The sequence below is a fragment of the Oncorhynchus masou genome, chromosome 11 (genome assembly GCF_036934945.1).
Source record: "Oncorhynchus masou masou isolate Uvic2021 chromosome 11, UVic_Omas_1.1, whole genome shotgun sequence".
NCBI classification, from domain to species: domain Eukaryota; kingdom Metazoa; phylum Chordata; class Actinopteri; order Salmoniformes; family Salmonidae; genus Oncorhynchus; species Oncorhynchus masou.
This window is the reverse complement of record NC_088222.1, coordinates 46241024-46265731: the sequence shown is the minus strand read 5'-3', so window position 1 is coordinate 46265731 and position 24708 is coordinate 46241024. Positions and strand designations below refer to the sequence as shown.

The window sequence follows — 24708 nt, the reverse complement described above, 5'->3', positions numbered from 1 at the left end:
CAAGTAATGACGCTGGAAACGCTTTTATGTGCAAATGTTGATATATTGAAGTAAACTTTGAGTCACGCGATGACATGTTTTGTGGTCCTCCCACTACGACTCTTCGGGAAATCATGCCGTTTATTAGGCTACAGATGAAAGTGCAAGATGATGAGCTTGATGCTCCTTTCCAATTAATATTGAGGGTCTTATTCTGGTGACATGATCGTCGATGCTTGGCTGCCATTTGACAAATAAATAAGAAATCTTGCTATTTTGTCCATAATAATCTCATCATGTAGGCTATACTCACATTGTGTCTGTGAGCGGTTGCCTAGAGTGCACGTGCCAATAGCAGAGTGGGCACACTCGCTATATAACGCACATTGTTTTGTGAGAAAACCATAAATAGAGTTGAAAATGTGATGGAACTTGCATTTTTGGTTTGATACATGGGATTTTTATGTGCACTTCGTCATCCCGCACAGCCTTTTATCCGCAACAAGTACATTTGATGGAAACACATCTCTGGTGGGAAAATACGCATAGTGTTTTTATGTGGATTTTAGAATATTTGCATGGAAATCTGTCGCCAATCGGATACTTTTTCATACTGTACAACCCTGGCGTTACAAGCGCCATGCTCTACCAACGGAGCCAAATGGGACCTTAGTGGAAAATCCACTAGCGGCCAGGTTTCAGCCTCCTGGCAGAGGCAACCAGGTTTTTGTTGATGATGCCGTTGACCTTAACCTGTTGAAACTCTAAGGGCGCAATTTCATTTTTGGATGAAAAACGTTCCCGTTTTAAACAAGATATTTTGTCACAAAAAGATGCTCGACTATGCATATAATTGCTACCGTTCGAAAGAAAACACTCTGACGTGTCCAGAAATACAAAGATCTTCTCTGTGCGTGCCCTATAACGTGAGCTTCAGGCAAAACCAAGATGAGATGGCATCCAGGAAATGACAAGGATTTTTGAGGCTCTGTTTTCCATGATCTCCTTATATGGCTGTGAACGCGAGAGGAGTAAGTCTGCCCTTTCTGTCGTTTCCCCAAGGTGTCTGCAGCATTGTGACGTATTTGTAGGCAGATCATTGGAAGATTGACCATAAGAGACCACATTTACCACGTGTCCGCCCGGTGTCCTGCGCCGAAATTGGTGCGCAAAAGTCACCTGCCAGTATTTTTCCATACGATACAGAGAGTAAAGCAAGCTTCCACGAACTGCATGTCAATGAAGAGATATGTGAAAAAACACCTTGAGGACTGATTCCAAACAACGTTTGCCATGTTTCGGTCGATATTATGTAGTTAATCCGGAAAAAGTTTTACGTTGTAGGTGACTGCATTTTCGGTTCGTTTCGGTAGCCAGACGCAATGTAGAAAACGGAACGATTTCTCCTACACACAGACGCTTTCAGGAAACACTGCGCATTTGGTATGTGACTGAGAGTCTCCTCATTGAAAACATCAGAAGCTCTTCAAAGGTAAATGATTTTATTTATTTGGTTATCTGGTTTTTGTGAAAATGTTGCGTGCTACATGCTACACAAAATGCTATGCTAGCTTTGCATACTCTTACACAAATTAGTCAATTTCTATGGTTCAAAAGCATATTTTGAAAATCTGAGATGACAGTGTTGTTAAGAAAAGGCTAAGCTTGAGAGCAAATGCATTATTTTAATTTTATTTGCGATTTTCAGAAATCGTTAACGTTGCGTTATGCTAATGAGCCTGAGGCTTTAGTCACGATCCCGGGATCCGGGATGGGGAGTTTCAAGAAGTTAAGGGCCCCAGGACCAGTGGAAGCAAATTGCTCCACAACATCAAAGATCCAACACCATATTTTACAGTAGGTATGTGGTCATTTTCTGGTCATGCATCTTTCTTTTGACGACGAGTGTGCGTGGCCAAAGAGCCATATTTTCATGTCATCCAACAAGTATAAATTCCTGGAGTTTGGTTAAACGGCATTGGTACGCGAATTGGAGCCGGTACTATGGTCAGATGACAAGAAAATAGAGCTCTTTGGCCACGCACACTAGTCTTGGGTTTTGCGTCGAAATCGCTAAGCTCACTCCCAATGTGTTTTCCAACCTCAGGGTGTTAAACAAAATCGTGTTCTCTTGAGTATTCGTATAAAATAATATAATTTCCCAATTTTTGCTCATCTTTATCAAGGGTGTCAATCATTTCAGACCCCACTGTATCTACAGGAGCTGAACAGTTGGCAGCCTGTGGTGCCATGCCACTGTCTGAAGTAAAAACCTGCAGTCTTTTTAAGAACCTCATCCCCTTTGAGTGACTGAACTGAATCTCCTCCATACAATACAGTTCAGCATGGGACTTATCTGTGCCCTGTGAAGCATACCTAGAGAAAGAGAGACTAGCTCTTTGTCTTTCTGCTGATGACTGTCTGTGATAGCACTATGATGATCAGTGACAGACAATGAGACACTCCGGGGAGGGTGGATTACTGCATCTAATGACTAGGACATACCTCTGGCAGCTTAGGTGCTAATGGGAACAAGATGACCATATATTAGCTACAGTATTAATAGCAAGGTTTATAAAAGGCTTATAACAGGTTATTAATAGGGTTCTGTACTTACCTTCTAAGTATAGCCTACTATACTTTCCAGCTATTGACCCATTGACTGAGTGTGGTTGACTAGGCAATAGTTCCAATCAGCCTCTTTCCCCTGTGCCAACAACCATCAGAGCCCACATATCAGGCACTCTTTAATTAAATCATTAGCTTTGAAGCTGGATTAGCTCGTTACAGTTCGCCACACCACTACAGCTAGCCTTAGCAATAAATCTGTCAGAGATCCCTCCCTGTACACTTGAAGGTGACCACAGTACAAAATGCAGCCGTTCCCACTTAGAAAACCCAGGCGTTGCCAAACAGCTTGCACACACAGTGTATGAGTACACACATCGAGACATCAGCAGACTGTCAATCTCAATGGACAGAAATAGAGCCAGACAATCCCAGCCAAATCCAGGGCTAACACTCACCCCCCTAACCCGACCCAGGACCAAGGCTGCTAAATCAGGATTACAGAGGAGGATACAGAGGTTTGAAGGAGGAGGAAAAGGAGAAGAGTTGCTGTTCTCTCCTACTACTCACACTCTCAGATGGGCTGAGACTGGAGCCTCTTTATGGCTGGTCTCTCAGGCAAAGCCAAAGTTCCAGGCCTAGGGGTCTCAGAGAAACAAGGCACCCCACACTTTGTCCCTCGAGACAGAGGCAAGGAAGTTCAGGATAATTCCCTGGTGTAACCAACATCCAAAAGTCCTCCCTCGAGTGCAGCCCTGTATCCCTCACACTGGCAGGTGTGAAAAACTGGAGCTCATTTTACATTTGAATAATTTAGCAGACACTCTTATCCAGAGCGACTAACAGGAGTAATTAGGTTTAAGTGCTTTCCTTGCTCCAGGTCACAGACAGATTTCTCACCTAGTCACCTTGGGGATTCGAACCAGCAACCTTTCTGTTACTGGCCCATTGCTCTAAACCGCTAGGTTACCTGCCGCCCTGCATTGAATTAAGCCCATCCATGACCTCAGCATGCCACTGGTTGGCTGTGTGTCTATTTTTAATATGGGCTAGGTAGTTAGCCCAGCGGTGGAGAGTTCAGAAAGAGATTAGTAGAACGTAATCGTACCACTGTACCCTCAGGGCAGTGGGAATCTGAGTATGTCATCAGGCTTCTCTCTCGACAGGTGGGTGTGGAAGTTCCATGCCTGAGTGTACACTTATAGAACTGCATTCTCATGATGGATGCTACATAAGGATAGTAAGGGGGGAACTATGTCTAGGAAACCCAGCTATGGTGCAGTGGGAGACCCAGTGGGTTTTAGATGAGGTACCAGCCAAGCCAGGAAAATAACAGAGACGCTACACTGACTGCACACATCCAATCTCTTATCTACACGACAGGAATAGACCTAAACAGCAAGTATCTGTTAGTTAAACATGTGGCAAGAATCCTCTAAACCGAAAATGCGAAGACTTAGTCATCCACAAAGCAGAATCACTATCTTTGTTAGTCTTCCAGGGACCGATCCTTTGTACTGTCTAAATCCTTCCCAGTGGCAGAATGCCCTGCTATTGCTGAGCGCCATCCTCTCTCATCCCTATGGAGGGCTAGGCTAGCCTCATCGAGAACCAGGCTTCCCTATTTGAAAGCCTGGTGAAGTCAATAGCAGGAAGTAGCCTGGTGTAAATCAATGACGCCTTGCAACACATCAAACAAATCAAATGCCTTGTTTGGGCTGATTAATATAATATATTAATATTAATAAGTTGATATATGCAGTGTTTGTGGTGACTTAATTTCAATCAATTGCTGGCTGTCGGCTACACTTGATAAACTCGACTTTTACCATAGCCTCTGGGTAGTTTTCAAGCAGTGAAGTTGTAATGCCTTCGACTCGATTGGTCAGAAAATAGTGACGAACATAACGTGACGACGCAGCACCCCTTCTACGTGCATGTGGAGGAGGGTTCTTGAAATGAAACATCCAATAAAAATGTAGTCGCTGGAAGCCAGCGGACTATTCTAGCCATTTCGGCTAATACAAAATCCTCCAGAGCTCCAAAGGACCAGCGTGACAACAATGTGTTTTTGAGATATGGCTACACGAGACTAGGGCTTGGCTAGCCAAGTCAATGCCCCACCATGCTCCATCCTGTGTCATCCCTGTTAGCTGGCTAGCCTAGCCCTATCACAATGCCCCATCATGTTCCATCTTCCATCATCCCTGTTAGGGCTAGGCTAGCCGCTATCGCAATGCCCCACCATGCAGTGTCATCTCTGTTAAGTCTAGGATAGCCATGTATCACAATGCCCCATAATGCTTCATCCTGAGTCATCCCTGTTAGCACTAGGCTAGCCAGGCTGCCTGTCAGATGTCAATCAATGGTGTGAACCAAGCAAGCCTGTCCAAGGCCAACCATGATGGATAATGAGCCTGCTCTGGAGAGACTAGCACCAGCTTATTCTGTCTGCCTGCCTGACTGACTGATTGAGAGACCAACTGGTTGACTGAAAGACTGAGAAACTGTCTGACTGCCTGTAGAGAATGGTTGACTGCTTGTGGGGTTTGTTAAAGCAGGCTGGTTTTGGAGTCTTCAGTAGGGAAACATACTGTATCAATCAAGGGAGTCTGAGGGTCTTTCTGTGCCACCAAACATTTGCATACTACTAGTAAAGTAGAAGGTGTAACATTACGGAACAATGTTGTTCAAATTAAACAAATAGTTAGCGGGGAGAGGCTATACAGACACTCCTGGCCTGCAAAATAATGACGTATGTTAACAGCGGAGTGAACCGAATCACACAGGGTTGTAAAACAGCTAAGGAGGAAATGTGTTCTGGTGCTGTTGCCTTTCATGCTCTCCCCATTGAGTTGACCGTTTCACGGTGACATCTAGATGGCTACCAAAATTAGTTAACACTGTTTCATAATGTTCCATTAGTAGCTTAAACCTGTTCACTTTAATAGTAGTAGTACGCAAACATTTGCAAACGTTTGGTGGCACAGAAAGAAAGGAAAATGTTGTGAGTCTGGTAAAATAATCTGTGGAATTGTGTAGGCTATAGCAACGTTGTATTCGTTTGTTAGAATTTGTTAGAGTTTGTTAGCATCTAGCGGTCTTATTTGAAATTTGTTCAATGCCTCAATTCATTTTATAAACTATATTGGATATATGGCTGTACAGATTCCTTGTGGTGTTGTTTGTGTCGCACTGCTTTGCTTTATCTTGGCCAGGTCGCAGTTGTAAATGAGAACTTGTTCTCAACTAGCCTACCTGGTTAAATAACAGCTCCAATCCGAAATCAAATCTAGAGTCGGCTTTCTATTTCGCAACAAAGCCTCCATCACTCACGCTGCAAAACTTACCCTAGTAAAACTGACTATCCTACCGATCCTCGACTTTGGCGATGTCATCTACAAAATAGCTTCCAATACTCTACTCAGCAAACTGGATGCAGTTTATCACAGTACCATCCGTTTTGTTACTAAAGCACCTTATACCACCCACCACTGCGACCTGTATGCTCTAGTCGGCAGGCCCTCGCTACATGTTCATCGCCAGACCCACTGGCTCCAGGTCATCTACAAGTCTATGCTAGGTAAAGCTCCGCCTTATCTCAGTTCACTGGTCACGATGGCAACACCCACCCGTAGCACGCGCTCCAGCAGGTGTATCTCACTGATAATCCCTAAAGCCAAAACCTTTCCTTCCAGTTCTCTGCTGCCTGCGACTGGAACAAATTGCAAAAATCTGAAGTTGGAGACTTATCTCCCTCACCAACATTAAACATCTGCTATCTGAGCAGCTAACCGATCGCTGAAGCTGTACATAGTCCATCGGTATACAGCCCACCCAATTTACCTACCTCACCCCATACTGTTTTTATTTTATTTACTTTTCTGCTCTTTTGCACACCAGTATCTCTACTTGCACATGTTCATCTGATCATTTATCACTCCAGTGTTAATCTGCTAAATTGTAATTATTCACTCCTATGGCCTATTTATTGCCTACCTCCTCATGCCTTTTGCACACAATGTATATAGATACTTTTTTTGTACTATGTTATTGACTTGTTTATTGTTTACTCCATGTGTAACTCTGTTGTTGTCTGTTCACACTGCTATGCTTTATCTTGGCCAGGTCACAGTTGCAAATGAAAACTTGTTCTCAACTAGCCTACCTGGTTAAATAAAGGTAAACTAAGATAAAAAATAAAACTAATGAGTAAAGCCAGTTATAAAGCATAAATGTTTCCAAAATATTTAGCACAGCCCCTTAAATCATCCATCTCTTCCCTTAATAAATAATGTTCCACGTTGACAGTGAGCAGAGATCCTAATTTCTGTCTTAATTGGTTATCTGACGAGTCAGCCCAGTCCATTTCTAATGGCCAAATAGAAGAAATTAGCTGCTTGATTGATGCGTAACTCTGGCCCAGGAGTAACTCTGACCTAAATTTTATAGGAAAAACTCTGGGCCTTAATGATAGTTAATGCCAGTCAGAGAGAGAACAAGGTGTGGCCCTCCCCGCTCGCCCTGCTCTACCCTCCTCTCCTTCAGACTCCAATGACTCCCAGCACTCTACTCGTTGAAATGACAAACACATGAGCCCAGTCATCAATAACAGCTTACCGCTCCCTCAACAGCACTCTGGAAGCACTGTTAGACTGCCTGCAATCCTGCCATGCCACTGCAGGGTTTACACACATACTTTATGACTCCAAAGCAGAGGGATGGAGGGATGTAAGTAATGGATAGAGCGGAACTCAATCTCTCCCTCCAGCTCACTAGCACACACGCACGCACACACGTACAGCGTACAGACAGCCTCCACCAGCCGTGCAGCCTTGCCTAAACACCCAACCCAAAAACAAATACGCATCCACACGACAGACTGTGAGCACATCTGTGGAGTTTTGTGGTACATTACAGAAATCTTGGTTACCGTGGGGACTCAAAGCATGGGCTTTGCAAAAATTATGTTGTAGTTACACTGAACAAAAATATGAACGTAACATATAAAGTGTTGGTCCCATGTTTCATGAGCTGAAATAAAATATCCCAGAAAATGTCCATACGAACAAAAAAGCAAAGTTTGTGCAAAAATGTGTTAACATCTCTGTTAATGAGCATTTCTCCTTCGCCAAAATAACCCATCCACCTGACAGGTGTGGCATATCAAGAAGCGGATTAACAGCATGATCATTACACAGGTGCAGCTTGTGCTGGGATAAAAAAGGCCACTCTAAATGTGCAGTTTTGTCACACAACATAATTCCACAGATGTCTCAAGTTGAGGGAGTGTGCAATTAGCATGCTTACTGCAGGAATGTCCACCAGAGCTGTTGCCATAGAATTTAATGCTACCATAAGACGCTTCAAACGTTGTTTTAGAGAATTTGGCAGTACGACCAACAGGCCTCACAACCGCAGACCACCCGTAACCACGCAAGCCTAGAACCTCCATATTCATCTTTTTCACATGTGGGATCGTCTGAGACCAGCCACCCGGACAGCTGACGTAACTGTGGGCTTCCACAACCAAAGACTTTCTGCACAAACTGTCAGAAACCGTCGTAACCGACTTCAGTCAGCAAATGCTCAAATTCGAAGGCCACTGGCACGCTGGCGAAGTGTGTCCTTCACGGATGTATCCAGGTTTCAAATGTACCGGGCAGATGGCAGACAGTGTGTATGGCGTCATGTGGGTGAGTGGTTTGCTGGTGTCAACTTTGTGAACAGAGTACCCCATGGTTATGTTATGGGCAGGCATAAGCTACAGACAATGAACACAATACCATTTTATCAATGGCAATTTATATGCACAGATATATCGTCACAAGATCCTGAGGCCCAAACATGTCACCCATTGTTTGGGATGCTCTGGATTGACGTGTACAACAGCGTGTTCCAGGTCCCGCCAATATCCAGCAACTTCACACAGCCATTAAAGAGGAGTAATACCACAGGCAACAATCAACAGCCTGATCAACTCTATACAAAGGAGATGTGTCACACTGCATAAGGCAGGCAAATGGTGGTCCCACCAGATACTGACTGGTTTTCTGATCCACAACCCTGCTTTTTTTTAAGGCATCTGTGACCAACAGCTGCATATCTAAATTCTCAGTTGTGAAATCCATAGATTAGGACCTAATGAATTTATTTCAATTGAATAAAATAAATTATTTCAGTAACATCTTTGAAATTGCTGCGTACATTGCATTCAGAAAGTATTCAGACCCGTTGACTTTTTCCACATTTTGTTCCCCTCAATCAATCTATACACAATACCCCATAATGACAAAGCAAAAACTGGATTTTAGAAACTGAAATATGACATTTACATAATTATTCAGACGTTTTACTCAGTACTTGGTTGAAGCACCTTTGGTAGTGATTACAGCCTTGAGTCTTCTTGGGTGTGACGCTGCAAGCTCAGCACACCTGTATTTGGGGAGTTTCTCCCATTCTTCTCTGCAGATCCTCTCAAGCTCTTTCAGGTTGGAATGGGGAACGTCGCTGCACAGCCATTTTTAGGTCTCTCCAGAGATGTTCGATGGGGTTCAAGTCCGGGCTTTGGCTGGGCCACTCAAGGACCTTCAGAGACTTGTCCCAAAGAAGCCACTCCTGCGTTGTCTTGGCTGTGTGCTTAGGATCATTGCCCTGTAGGAAGGTGAACCTGAGTGCCAATCTGAGGTCCTGAGCCCTCTGGAAAAGGTTTTCAGCAAGGATCTCTCTATACTTTGCTCCGTTCATCTTTCCCTCGATCCTGACTAGTCTCCCAGTCCCTGCCACTGAAAAACGTCACCACCATGCTTCACCATAGAGATGGTGCCAGGTTTCCTCCAGACGTGACGCTTGGCATTCAGGCCAAAGAGTTCAATCTTGGTTTCATCAGACCAGAGAATATTGTTTCTCATGATCTGAGAGTATTTTAGATGCCTTTTGGTAAACTCCAAGTGGGCTATCATGTGCCTTTTACTGAGGAGTGGCTTCCCTCTGGCCACTCTACCACAAAGGCCTGATTGGTGGAGTGCTGCAGAGATGGTTGTTCTTCTGGAAGGTTCTACCACAGAGGAACGGTGGAGCTCTGTCAGAGTGACCATGGGGTTCTTGGTCACCTCCCTGACATTGGCCCTTCTCCCCCGATTGCTCAGTTTGGCCTGGCGGCCAGCTCTATGAAGATTGTTAATGGTTCCAAACTTCTTCCATTTAAGAATTATGCAGGCAACTGTGTTCCTGGAGACTTTCAATGCTAGAGAAATATTTTCCCCAGATCTGTGCCTCTACAAAATCCTGTCTCGGAGCTCTACGGACAATTCCGTCGACCAAATGGCTTGGTTTTTGCTCTGACATGCAACTGTGGGACCTTATATAGACAGGTGTGTGCCTTTCCAAATCATGCCCAATAAATGTAATTTACCACAGGTGGACTCCAATCAAGTTGTAGAAACATCTCAAGAATGATCAATGGAAACTGAGCTCAATTTCGAGTCTCATAGCAAAGGGCCTGAATACTTATGTAAATTAGGTATCTGTTTTAATTTTTTTTATACATTTGCAAACATCTAAAAAAAACTGTTTTTGCTTTGTCATTATGGGGTAGTGTGTAGATTGCCAATTTTTTAAATAGATTTTTTTCATTTTAGATGGCTGTAATGCAATAAAATGTAGAAAAAGTCAAGGGGTCTGAATACTTTCCAAATGCACTGTATAATGTTTATATTTTTGTTCAGTGTTGTTTAATTGGTAAAGAGCTTTGATGTGAATTAAAAAGTGTAAAAACATCTAATAATTAACATGATCCAATCTCGTCCATGTACCTCTACCAAGATCTACGACATCCTGGCTTTTATTAGTAAGCCCGGGATAAGTCGCTACCACGAAACTTAAGATAGTTGGTATATAAACACTCCTGAAAAGCCTTGGAATCTCTCTGTGCTTGTGCAGTGATGAAAACCACAAGGGGCCACAGCGACAGACACATTCCAATGACAGAGACAGAGGGAGTGTGAGCCAAAATTCTATGTTGTGAGCCATGGGGTTTGTGGGCCAGACAGTTCTCAGTGACATGCTCTTCTTGAGTGACAGATTCTAGGCTTTTTTTCAGATGTCTAAGAAGTCTGTTCTTTCCTTTCCTTTCCTTAGCTCCTCTCCTTCATTTGACTAATCTGGAAGGACTGACCAACCACTCTAATGGGAAACATCTGCTATATTGCTTTCACCTGTCAAGCCTTTTTCAATCAGTACAGATGAAGGGGAGACAATGAGAGTATGGATTTTAAAGTAATACAGATAGAGCCTGGCCTATATTGTTCAAAGGACCAGAGACAAAACACAGGCGAGAACAGCCATCTGTTACCTCAGCCTGCTAACCTCACCTTACCTGTCATGGGAAAACAACAAATTGGACGTGGTGACCCTGCTGGGGACACATAATGGAGGGCACTTAGGAGAGGATAAATTGTTGGTGCTTTGTGAACGTTCATGCATTAGAAATGAGTGTCAGAAGAAGATTTAAGTGAAAGCCTGAACTGAACAATCTCGTACTTCAGAAGGACACTTGTGGGTCTTTATTAAGTTGTATCTATCAGGGCACAAGGTGTGCCCAGATGCAGACATAGGAGGCAGATGGTTGGAGTCCTAGATGTTTATTGATCCAAAAAGGGGTAGGCAAGAGAATGGTCATGGACAGGCAAAAGGTCAAAACCAGTTCAGAGTCCAAGAGGTACAGAGTGGTAGGCAGGCTCGAGGTCAAAACCGGGAGGATTAGCAAAAAGGGAATGGAAAAGGCAGGAGCACGGGAAAAACATGCTGGTTGACTTGGACATACAAGACGAACTGGCACAGAGAGTCAGGAAACACAGGGATAAATACACTAGAGAAAACAAGCGACACCTGGAGTGGGTAGAGACAATCACAAGGACAGGTGAAACCGATCAGGGTGTGACAGTATCCTTCAGGGAATTGTCTTGTGCTCATTGGCGTCTGCCTATCACTTAACCTGTTCTGGGCAACACTTCAGAAGTGTGTTTGTAGTTCTACCTCGTCCCAATCATTAGCAGGCAGCCAACGCTCGTCTCCTCCTAACATTGGGCAAACACTATCGGACCAATAAAAGGAGCAGAACAGTGCTTATTATGTCAGGGTCTGTTTGACAAATGCCCTGCAAACATTGACACAAATTAAGTTATGAGTGTTGGGGTTTTAAAGTACTATCTTTATCAGTTTAAGTGGTTCCAAGGGCAGATAATGTTTCAGAGAAATAAAAGGGCATGGCACTCAGAGAACAACCAGTCAAACACAGAGAGAAATAGTAGTGTGCTCCAAAGTTGAACTTCCTTCCCTTTAAATTGGTCTTGCAACAACCACACTCTGTTCCCCCTATACTAATTTAGCAGTGCCGTGCCGCTGCTGCTAAATCGTTGCTGCCACACCAAAAAATATTATCAAAATGTTTATTTATTTTGTGTTTTGGGGGGGTGGAGGTGTAAACTAATAAATATTCTATTTACCTGAAATGGACCGGGACGCAGGTTACACACGTGCACATCACACACACACACACGCATAATCTATGGGCACAGAGAGCGAGAGCTGGAGCCAGAGCGCTGGTGCACAAGGGGGAGGCTCTGTGGGAAACAGACTGGAACACAGGCTGATCAGATCAGAGCTTTTAAAGAGGCTCCCAGAACACCACACACAGGGCTTAAACAGAAATACTAACCATACAGATAACACATACACAGGAATACAATGACATTAAATATACAGACTCACAGACACATACACAGGAGAGAGGGGGTAAGTGACCAAACCTTGATCAGGGTCTATAGGGTACTGTGTAGGGAATAGGGTGCCATTTGTGACACATTCTAGGAGACCATCAGGGGGTAGAGCTTATTGAGTAAATTCATTAGTTTGCTCTCTGACACTCTTGCTGTACTGGGCTGGCATCGCCCTGGCCTGTTACAGTGCCTTAATTACACATTTATACACATGCAGGCAGCCAGACACACAAACATGCATGCATGCACACACAAATTGGACATAATCAAACAAGTATACTATTATTTGTGTGTAAATGTACCGTAACTGAATTCATTTCAAATACATTTTCCAAAAGCCTGAGTAGTTTATACAGTATACTGTGATGAAGTTGACTTTGTGGGTAGGTCGTTCACCTTATACGACAGATAGACAGGCAGAAACACAAAAAATATCACTCCAAGCAGTTGCTCTGTTGTTGCTACATAAACACACCTTTACTTCCAGGAATCCTGGCTGTGTCTGTTATTGAAACATGGCCGCTTTTTTCTATGAACATCAAGCAACATGAAAGACTAGGTACATAAAGTGCTAAAACCCAATATGGATTTTAAAAGGCTATTTGGGTATTGCAATGCTGCACTGGGCCTTTCAATCAAACATAAAGGGTAGGTCACCCTAGGAAAGTCTGGTTGAGTCCCAAATGGCACCCTTTTCCCTTTTATAGTACACTACCTTGACCAAATGTAGAGCAATATATAAGGAACAGGGTGCCACTTGGGAAGCAGAGACAGTTTAGCTGGACAGTTTGTCTGGATATATGTCATTTAAAATGGGAAACAATCTGTTCGATTTAATTGTGATTTGATGTTCCAAACATATTGCTCACAGTATGTCTGCTGCAGAGAGATGACAGAGAGTATGTGTAACTGATTTTTGATCAGTCATGGAAATAAAAGTGCTGAAAACATGTTGGCTACCTATTTAAAAAGAAGATGGAGAACAAGATATAGGATGAAACGTTTTGGCGCAGGTACAGCAAAATATTATTTAGCGTCAACAATATAACATTATCCAAAATATTGCAATATGTAACTGTATAGATTTCCCCCCAATTCATATGCCTACATCTCTGCTTTGCACCAAACGTAGGCCAAAGGATGGCAGATGGCGATATTGAGTGGTTTCATCTTACCGTCCAAAGGGAATGCATGCAGCTGGCTATACACACGTATCCCCCGTGGACCAGTTTGTACATAAAACCTTTTCTATTCAGGCTGCAAAGGTATTGATTTCCTCCTTAACTCAGTTTAATGCCGAGAAGCTGAGAAGTAATGGGGAAAATAAGTGTACTTTCTTTATGAAACATAATTTTCCACCACCATGCTAAAGTAGCTAATGCCTAGCAATGCTAGTCCCGGATATTTTCCCTGTTTCTTCTGCCTTCTCACCATTACATCGAGTTATGGAGGAAATCGACAACTTTGCAGCTTGAATGGAGATTGTTTCATATACAAACAGGTCCACGGGGATACAAGTGTATAGTCAGCTGTATGCATTCCCTTTGGACGGTAAAATGAAACGACTCAATTTTGCCTTTGGGCTACACCAAATTGTGCCCTTCGATATTACAAAATTCATGATGATATCAGTACATCTAACTTAATATGCTTTGTTCAATCCTAATTGTCTGCAATAGATACTTATTTTAATCCAACTTGACAAGCATAATTTGCAGCAACAAGGCACACAAAACAAAACCCAAAAGTACAAGAGCACTTGAACAATTGAAAAAAGGGGATAACATTCAGTATTGTCAAGCTATCAGTTCTGACACGGGTAAGGAAACAGATAGGAGAAGCAACAGTCTCAAACTAACTCATCATCATGGCTGAAACCAACGATGTGAGGTTGCTACTGAGGAAAAGAGGGCGTAGGGAGTGGAAAACCCTTCTGTCAATGTTACAAGCCCTGAGGGAAATACCTCCACCACCTACAGTAGCCGTCATGGTCATGCAGTTTGTTGCTAGTCTGAGCTCAGCCTGTTGGCCCCTCCCTGGCTGCAAATCCTCTGGTCAATACTGTCATGTTAAAAAGATCTGTCCACTAAACAGCAGGGATATCACCATACATCTGACAGACAGTACATGCCTTTAACTACAGTACCAGTCAAACGTTTGGACACATCTACTTAAAAAAAAAGGGAATAGATGTTTTGGAAGCAAGACTGTCATCCACACACACATTATTATACCCCCTTCCCTCTGTTTTCCACAAAGGCCCAGAGAGCTGTTGATACTGTATGGTTTCCCCTCAGCAGCTTGCTCTTTGCACATGTGATCATCCAGTGTTAAAGTAGTGCTACAGCAGCCTGGGGGCTCCCAAGTGGCGCAGCGGTCTAAGGCACTGCATCTCAGTGCTAGCGGCATCACTACAAACCCTGATTCGATTCCAGGCGGTATCACATCCAGCCGTGATTGGGAGTCCCATAGGGTGGAGCACAACTGGCCCACCGTCGTTAAGGGTAGGCAGTCATTGTAAGTAAAAATGAGTTCTTAACTGACTTGCCTAGTTAAATAAAGGTTAAATAAAGCAAATATTTAACAAATCCTGCCTATTGTATCTACACACTCAGCACTACAGGAAGTAAATATAAATGTAGAGAAACAAGTGAGGCTTGTGTTGCAAACACACAGGCACTAAAACAAACATGTTGCAGCTTCCTGAAATACACACCAATGAACACAAACCATTCATTTGGAAATGAGGATCTCAGTGGCCAATGTTACTGTATGCTACCAATACAGAACAGAGGCCTACAGATGCCAGAACTAAATTTGATCATCCTGTTATTGCTGCACAGCAGGAAATACAAACTTGTAGTGTATTTGAGGTTTAAAAGCGTATAAAGTTTGTAATTTCCACTTTAAAATGTCAGACTTGATTTGCCCTAACGAAAAATGTATCAACCCCTATAAAAAAATGGCCATTCTTTACAATCCACATTCTCTGTTGCTGCAGGATAATTTTCCTGCTGTAGCAAACTGCCTCAAATTAAGATCCTACATACTGAGAGAGCGAGAGAAAGAGAGAGAGTTCAATAACAGACTTATACATTCAAAATGTCATGCAAATTACAGGGTGCATTTGAGATTTGAATAAGGCAAGCTAACAAACTGACTCTGCTGTGCGTGTACCGTTGTTGTTAAACCCCCCACAGAACCTGTAGTGCTACTGCTGCCTACACCTCACATCTCCCACTCAGCCAACACAAACCAAATCAGACACAAACACACACACAGACAGACACACACTGTGATGACAGTGAATGTAATGAGCTGTATCAGACACTCCTCTCCCGGCAGATCAATCATAGGCCATATTGGTAATAAGGCCTAATGAGCAGCAGCACAGTAGTTACGATTTGATGTGTTGTGGTGTGGTGGGTAGGACTAGTAAACAATGCCTGTATATTGGTCAATTATGGACTCATTGATTAATAATCTAGTGCACAGCCTTATATAGCATTATATAGCCAGAAATGTATTTTGCTGTTGTATTATGGCTAGTATACAACGACTGTATCAAAGACTCAAAAACGTGATAAATTACTATTTTGCTGATGAATACCCTGCTAAGTGCCCAGCCACTCGCATAATGACTACTGCTTTACTTGTGTTTTCTCACTAACCAAGATATGCAAGTATTGGGTAGCACTGTAGACAAAGCCTGTATCAATGAGACTTGGCATGGTGAATTAAGGAAGCACTACTTGCTGACTTCAAATATTGACATCACCCAATAGGTCCATACCACATTATACAAAATATAACCTGTTTTAACACAGTTGCAGCCAACAGTAATTTTCAGTGACAACCTTTTTCAGGCGTTTTCTTTCCATTTACACACAGGTGTTCGGAAACGCAGATACTGTAGCTAATTAGCACAGGTAGTCCACTGCTTTCTGTAAACAAGCGTGTAATGTGGAAATATGGCCTTGTGGGAACGCTTAAACATATAAAGTTGTGTAATATTATTTTAGTATTATTATTATTTCTTGCTGATATGAAATATACTTTCCTTATGTTTCCAAAACTGTGTCGCAAGCCATGCGTTTTAATGTTTAGAGCAGGGGTGTCAAACTAATTTTGCCCTGAGGTCCACATTCTGGAGGTCTGGATGGGCGCACTGAAAATTGGTTATATTTCCTTACTGTCAAAATTTGCTACAAAATTATATATTTTCGATTCTCCCTGACTGTCGAGCTTTCATTTCGGTGATTATTAGCGAGCTGGACACAGTCAATAAACTATATGAATGTAGGTCCTACACCCCTAGTTTAGAGCAAGCATCAGAGCGCTTAACAAAACCCCCAGCCAGAAGGTACGAACATCAAGAAGCGCTAAGGCAGTTAGCGTATATGAATGGGCTAGGACATTGACAGAAAATGCATATGAAGGACACATGATTCCTTTTTTGGGGTGGGGCTTGCCTGTTTTGCATGTTATTTTGGCATTAATACGTGTCACGTATCAGTTTGCAAACAATGTAAAAAAATATATATATATCACCAGGTTAATAAAGCCACATGTAAACATGGTTTCCTTTTTGTTTTATTGAGTAAGGCAGCTCCAAAATGCAGGTGTTTCAGACTAGCTCAGAGCTTTCTGTGGTGGTGGGGCAAGCCAGCAGAAAAATGTTGCGCCGTGATTGGCTCAGTGTTCTGTCACTCATGGGGACACTACGTCACTGCCAAGCCTAAGGACAGAGCAAATAAATTCTAGCCCCTTGGGTGCTGCCATAGAGTTACATTAGAAGTTCCCATCTAAGAAGGCGTTTTGAACGGTCATCCAACTCAGAATTGTAAATCCAGCCTGTTTTCTAGCTACGACCTAAAGATCAATGACGTCATCATGATTGGATCATGTTGTTTTTTTCAGAGTTTCCAGTTGTTTTGAAAGCACAATAAATCCAGAGAATGTCAGACTTTGATGACAAGTGTCAAGTGAGCACAGCACAACAAGGTGACTCCAAAAATGTATTGTATGATGCTGCATAAATTATGTAATATGCCAGGGAGTTATGTATACTGTAGCTAAGAAAGTAATACTGTATGTTATGTAGTAAGTTGTTAGTAGCCCATGTACCTCACCCTAATAATTTGGTCTATTTACCCCTCTTAATTTCACCTACTGTTCTGACATGGTGGTGCACATGTAGCCTATAAACTGTTTTAGAGAAATGTAATCATTGAATATTGTAAGAGTTTTCATTGTTTGCTTATATGCCCCTTTTATTTATCCTACAGTTCTGACTTGGTGTACCGGGAGAACACTGTAAGAACGGACCATGTTCTGAATTCTGTCGCTGTACATTTGAAAAGTGCTAAACACATATTATATTGCCTCTTATCCGCTTGTCGTCCCCTTATGCCATAGCTTGTACACCTCAATTGTCATTAGAAACCACATTTGTTTAAACAAGTCAGCCACATCAGCTATGTTTCCTTTAAAGTCTATGATGCTAAATTAATTGTTTTGCTGCCAGATAATGCTCCGCTGATAGTCAGGTGTTGGGACTGCTGTTGGGACAGCTTTACGTAGGCCGTTTGAGGGCACCGTTTGTCACCGTTATAGTGCAATTTTGTAGTGTTGTGTAGTGGCTTTGCTGGCATGCTTCCCACTTATTTTTTGTTGTTGCCCCACCAAGATTTACATGCTAAAAACGCCACCGGGAAGGACAGTATGCTGCTATAGCATTCAGAACATTCTATATTACCTTGATATGCCAAAATTGTGAATGCACAAATGGCTTTATCTATTGCAATAATCGTAGCTCGTAACATACACATCAATTGAATGTCAATGCGCTACTACATTGTAATAAATTGTTACAATTTGTCATTGTAACATGACGTTCGTCCGCATGTAAACTTGTCTTGACATTTCAGACAAAGGGAGAATAAAAGTGTGAAGAACAGACTACAGTATAGGCAACATGTACAGTGCATGCGAACATAGGTATACAGTAGGTATCCTAATGCATGAATCCAGGTTCTTTTGTTCCAAATGCTGCAATAGCCTACACAATTGACCATACCTTAAGCCCGTACAAGAGTAGGAAAGCTATGACAGGCATATGACATTGTGGGGTAAACAAATGTGTCCAATGGTATTTCAAAAAGTTTCACTCACCGAAACAATCACCGGAATAAGCAGTACGCCTGGACCAATATGTTTTGGAGAGCCCTCGAGCACAAGATTGATGTCCCAGCTGGAACCGTCGGTATTGTGACAGTGACACAGCGTTCAATCACTAACATAAAAGCCAAATAATATTGGCTACAACTGAAAATTACTTTATGTCGGACAACCGCTTTTATAAATCCAACATGAAACACGCCCGTATCATTCCACACACACGCCTTGTGCGCTGAAATTTGTCCCATCGTTCACACCCAATGATCTATATATACACCAGTTGAAACTCAGGGGGCGCGGTTTTGAAGCCACCGCGCCCACATCTTGGCACTCCCACACCGTGCAAAGAAATGCATTTATTCAAGTAAATATTTTTTTACCACGATTATTCTATTGTAGATACCATAATTCATACGTTTGAATTACATTAAGTGAGATAAACATAAAACAATGTATGCAAACATTTTCCTTAAAGTATACTTTTTAGAAAGTTATAATGTTACTGTCCACACTACAACAACAAAATACTTAAATACATGTAATTTTGTCCTTGAAAAATGTTTTATTGAAATACTGTACAATTCCATTACTTCCAATAGAGGACTGCTTCTGCTGGGGAGTTTCAATATGGCCGATTGGTGCATCTCACTGTCCAATGCATAGCATTAGAGATCCAGGGTTTATGTACATTGTTGCTCACACACTCCCTTCCGCAATTAACCTAACACAACAAGCGTAAAATAAACGCCTGAAACTACACTAAACAAGAATATAAAAGCAACATGTAAAGTGCTGGTCCCATGTTTCATGAGCTGAAATACAATATTTTTCATATGCACATAAAATGGTTATTTCTCTCAAATGTTGTGCACAAATTTGTTTACGTCCCTGTTAGTGAGCATGTTATCCTTTGTCAAGATAATCCATCCACCTGAAAGGTGTGGCATATTAAGAAACAGGTGCACCTTGTGTTGGGGACAATAAAAGGTAACTCTAAAATGTGCAGTTGTGTTACACAACACAATGCCACAGATGTCTCAAATTTTGATGGAACATGCAATTGGCATGCTGACTTGCAGGAATGTCCACCAGAGCTGTTGCCAGGGAATTGAATGTTAATTTCTCTGTCATAAACTGCCTCCAACGTCGTTTTAGAGAATTTGGCAGTGCATCCAACCAGCCTCACAACTGCAGCCCAGGACATCCACATCAGGGAGGAGTGATTGGCTGGGCTGGCTCCCAAGTCCGTGGACCTACATGTATGACCTCCCAAGCTGCGCCCCTTCCCAGTCATGTGAACTCCATATGTTCAATTGACTGATTTCATAATATGAACTGTAATTCAGCTAAATCTTTCAAATTGTTGCATGATGCGTTCATGTATTTGTTCAGCATATATCCCCTTACATACTGGTTTTACTGAGTAGAAAAAAACGGTTATCTTCGGCACTGTTCAACTAATCCCTTAAATGTGGATAGGTTGACCGGTTAACAAGGGACACTTTTCACGCCACTTCGATACGAAGTGATTTTTCTAGCAGATTAGGAGAGCATTTTCGCTAACTATTTTCCTTAGCCCCCGTCTCCAAACCTGCTACGTTATTTATCCTAACCTGCTGCATAAATTATCCTAGCCAGTCAGAGCTGCCAACTCTCAGGTATTGGCTGTGAGACACACGCATTTGAAGCTTTTCTCACGTTCGGCACGTCTCAAATATAACGCATTGGAAAGTAACTGCTTTTATCTTTCGAATAGTTCCATTGTAGTCAGTGCGTGAACCTTTCAACTGTGCTCCAAATCGTTTTGAAATCGGAGCATCTGAGCGTGCAATTTAACATCACGAGCGGAACCTCTAGCATTGTCCTGTCTTGCCAGAACAATGTGAACCGTACATTTAAGCATATGATTAGTCTAGTTATGTAAGGGATCAAGCGAATTGGGTGCATGTTTTAAAGAAACGCACCTCAAGATTAGATTGGAGCTGAATTGAAAGATAGAACGTTCTCCGCTAAATTGATTAAACTGTAAAAAGAGCCGCACGGTAGAGTTGTTTTAATGTATAACGTTTCTCCCGTCCCTGTTATTGCAGAATGCAGCCTTTTGACAGCATGCACGAAAGTCGATTTAATCCACACTTGCCTTAGTCCTCTCGTTTGGTGATTAGCATTTAGGCTGTAACAACGGTATATTTTAGTGGGGAAATTGGTAGGTTTACCTTATTTGTAACTATGTAAATTATTTTGTCAAACAGAAAAAAGTGTAATTTTGATTCTAGAGAGGGGGGCAATTAATAAAATAATAATTTGGTTAGGGTGTAGGGGCAGATTTTGTCATCTTATTTTATATATTTACTTTATTTAGTCTAATCAGTGGAACAATGATCATTCTTAAAAATTGGCTAAAATATAGGGTAATTACTATGCTTGTCAGGAAGAACATTATTGTTATTCCCCACACGTATTTTATTATTCCACTTCATCCCAATATTTCCAGTGTAATCACATATTTGAAATAGGTATGCCTACTTGTGTCTTTGAAAATGTATTATATGCATTATTGCAACCATTCATGGACAGTAAGTCATACAAATAAGCATTGGATATTAAATACTCCAGGAATCAAATATATTTTTGGACATTTAAGTATTGTGCACATACTAGGCAGAGATGATAGGGGGACTCACAACTCATACACACATTATATTTTGTCTATGTAGAATAAGATTATGGTAAGTATCTTCAACTAGTAGGCATAAAGCACCTGGATATTGATATTCATTAGATTTTTCTTGAAGGTTGGGTGATTTTGAGAAATGATTGGAAACATAGATCTAGTGCGGCCAACCCTCCTGGAGAGCAAGCAGGATTTCCTTCCATCCCTATTTTAAGGTGATAATTCTCCCAAATTACAAAATACAAGATGTTTGTATCCTTACCTTGAAAGCAGTCTATGGACAAGGATATTGCAATCTATAATTTGGTTACCCACTACCATCAACCATAAATATAATATGTTCCTATGCAGCACCTTGGTGTAGTGGTAACACTCCCTGGCACGTGTTGCTTACAACTTTCCACCTGAGAACAGGGATCAATCCCTGCTTCCAACCTTGCCAATGTTTATAGCATTTGCCTGTCTCCCTATCTCATGTCATTACTGTCTGAATAAAGTATCAAACCACAATTTAAAATAATAAATATATATATACATACATACATACATACTGGCATACTTTCAATTTCATCCCCCAAAGTCACCAAGTTGTTGAATTTTGAGTGTTAATTTAATGTTCAAAGCATCCTGAATACACCTGACCTGTGGTTTTAATTTTTATAAATGTTACCCTGGTCATAGGCCTAAGCCATGTCAAAATGCTAGAAGTACAGGAAATGAGCTTAAAAACAGTCCAATTGTCCTGTTCCCTTGGGAGTTTCACTTGGTAACACCATGGGTGCATTCGAGCTGATCACTTTTGTCAAGTTGGTGACAATCGCTGGCCTTTAATACTGTGTGGCATTATGGTGTTAAAAATGGTCAGAGTTGAGCCTACCTTTTGCCGCTTTTCATTCCCGTTTTCTGCTGCCAATGACTGGAACGAATTGCAAAAATCACTGAAAGCTGGAGATTTATATCTCCCTCTCTAACTTTAAGCATCAGCTGTCAGAGCAGCATGCCGATCACTGTATCTGTACACAGCCAATCTGTAAATAGCACACCCAACTACCTCATCCCCATATTGTTATTTATCCTCTTGCTCTTTTGCACCCCTGTATCTCTACTTGCACATCATCCTCTCCACATCTATTACTCCAGTGTCAATGCTAAATTGTAATTATTTTGCCTCTATGGCCTACTTATTACCTTACCTCCCTTATCTTCTACATTTGCACACACTGTACATAGATGTTTATATTGTGTTATTGACTGTACGTTTGTTTATGTATAACTCTGTGTTGTTAATTTTGTGCACTGCTTTGCTTTATCTTGGCCAGGTCGTAGTTGTACATGAGAACTTGTTCCCAACTGGCCTACCTGGTTAAATAAAGGTGAAATAAAAATAAAATAAATGGTGGTGGCAGCATCATGCTGTGGGGATGTTTTTCAGTGGCAGGGACTGGGAGACTAGTCAGATTCGAGGGAAAGATGATCGGAGCAAAGTACAGAGAGATCCTTGATGAAAACCTGCTCAGGACCTCAGACTGGGGCAAAGGTTCACCTTCCAACAGGGCAACGACCCTAAGCACAAAGTCAAGACAAAGCATGGGTGGCTTCAGGACAAGTCTCTGAATGTCCTTGAGCGGCCCTACCAGAGCCCGAACTTGAACCCCATCGAACATCTCTGGAGAGACCTGAAAATAGTTGTGCAGCAACGCTCCCCATCCAACCTGACAGATCTTGAGAGGATCTGCAGAGAAGAATGGGAGAAACTCCCCAAATACAGGTGTGCCAACCTTGTAGCGTGAACATTTCTAAAAACCTGTTTTTTCTTTGTCATTATGGGGTATTTTGTGTATATTGATGAGGGGGAAAAAACAATTTGATCATTTTTAGAATAAGGCTGTAACATAAAATGTGTAAAAAGTCAAGGGGTCTTAATACTTTCAGAATGCCCTGTATAAAACAAGGAAAGGAACATACAGTGTAAGTACAAACATGTTTTCTAAACCACAATCCAACATTTGAACATTTACTGTAAGTTGCCACGTGTGATAGCAGCATCCTGGAATGAAACTCAAGCAGCTGGTGTGAGGAAGTAGTCTTGTACAGCAACCCTGTCTGCCTACATGTTTCTTGGGTCTAGGAAGTTTGTGTCCACTTGTACCACCTGTCTCCATTCTCCTGGACAGAGGTCCCCAGTGGGTGTGGCGTGGGTGTACCGTGTTGATGACTCTGTGTTGTTAGTCTCTGTAGTGAATCAGATAGTTGTGGAGGACCACACAGCCCTTAACAATACTCTCAGCTTTTCTGGGGCAAATTCAAAAGGCACGTCCCAGGATCCTCCATCTTACAGCAAGGATCCCAAAGCAGTTCTTGGAAATTATTCTGGCTCTTGAGTAGCCGTAGTTCTTGGCAACATCAAGACTAGAAGAACAATTTAATAAAAATAAGCGTATCTATTAGTATTGAACAGGAACACGAAGGCTATCAAATGTGTTTTGCAACAACTGTGTAGCCTATGCTTTGGACATGTCCCCCATCCAGAACGCCAGATCACTTTTATGTGAGGCGTAAAATCACATTGTCTGTATTGGTATACTTTTCACAGTAAGGGCATCATTTTAACAAACCTAATACAGTGTCAAGAAAAAGTATGTGAACCCTTTGGAAATACCTGGATTTATGCATAAATTGGTCATAAAATGTGATCTGATCTTTGTCTAAGTCACAACAGGCAAGCCTGTTTCAAAATACAACACTGTCCCTTTAAGACAAAAAAGCTCTTTACCTGACTTGCCTTTCAAAGATGAAATTACACGTAATGTGCTACTATAGGAAGCAATCACTCCCCTATTGCGGACTAAAAATGATCTATAACTGTACTAATAACTCACTAACTAGCAAAACATAGGAACAAAATGTGCACGTGACTATATGCTTTGATCTCAAAACAAGCGCATCTACTCACGACCACAGCTGTAAACACAGTCCAGTTTAAAGTAAATGGCACAGATCCATATATTGGCACAAAAGTAAATATGTAAATGGCACAGATCCATATATCCTGTTTCCATCCCTTACAGTAGGTGGCTGAATGCACAATTTATTGGTTCATTCAGCCACCTACTGTAAGGGATGGAAACAGGATTCCCCAAAAATGTAACGGATGTCGTCTGGAGAAAGAGAGGAGGACCAAGGTGCAGCGTCGTAGATGTTCATGTCTTTTTAATAAACAAACTGAACACTGGAACAAAACAATAAACGATGTGAACAAAATGAAACAGTAGCGTGTGGGCCAAAAAACAACAGGACTGACAGACTTTGTACTTTATTTCCATTCACCCAGCGGGTCAGACGCCGGGCACCAACCACACCAGGAATTATCTTCAGGGATTCAACCTGAACATCAATTATCATCACTGAGATGACACCTTTGTCGGGCTGCTCTGAAGTTCAAAACACAAAACTTCTGTTGTCCGGATTCTTTTAAGGCTCCCTGCAATCTTACTCTGTTCTTCAAAAATACAATTAATCAAAATAAGA

The 24708-nt window shown here is 41.9% G+C and overlaps 1 protein-coding gene across 3 annotated transcripts in view; it reads right to left on the bottom strand.

Annotated features, from left to right (window-relative positions):
- LOC135548744 (calcium/calmodulin-dependent protein kinase kinase 1-like) overlaps window positions 1-18742 on the bottom strand; it is a 137691-nt gene extending 118949 nt beyond the window's left edge. For all 3 annotated transcript variants that reach the window (XM_064978636.1, XM_064978638.1, XM_064978639.1), the window contains exon 1: window positions 18501-18742. The gene's annotated coding sequence lies outside the window, so the exon portion shown is untranslated. The remainder of the gene's footprint in view (window positions 1-18500) is intronic.
- Window positions 18743-24708: the final 5966 nt, after the last annotated feature.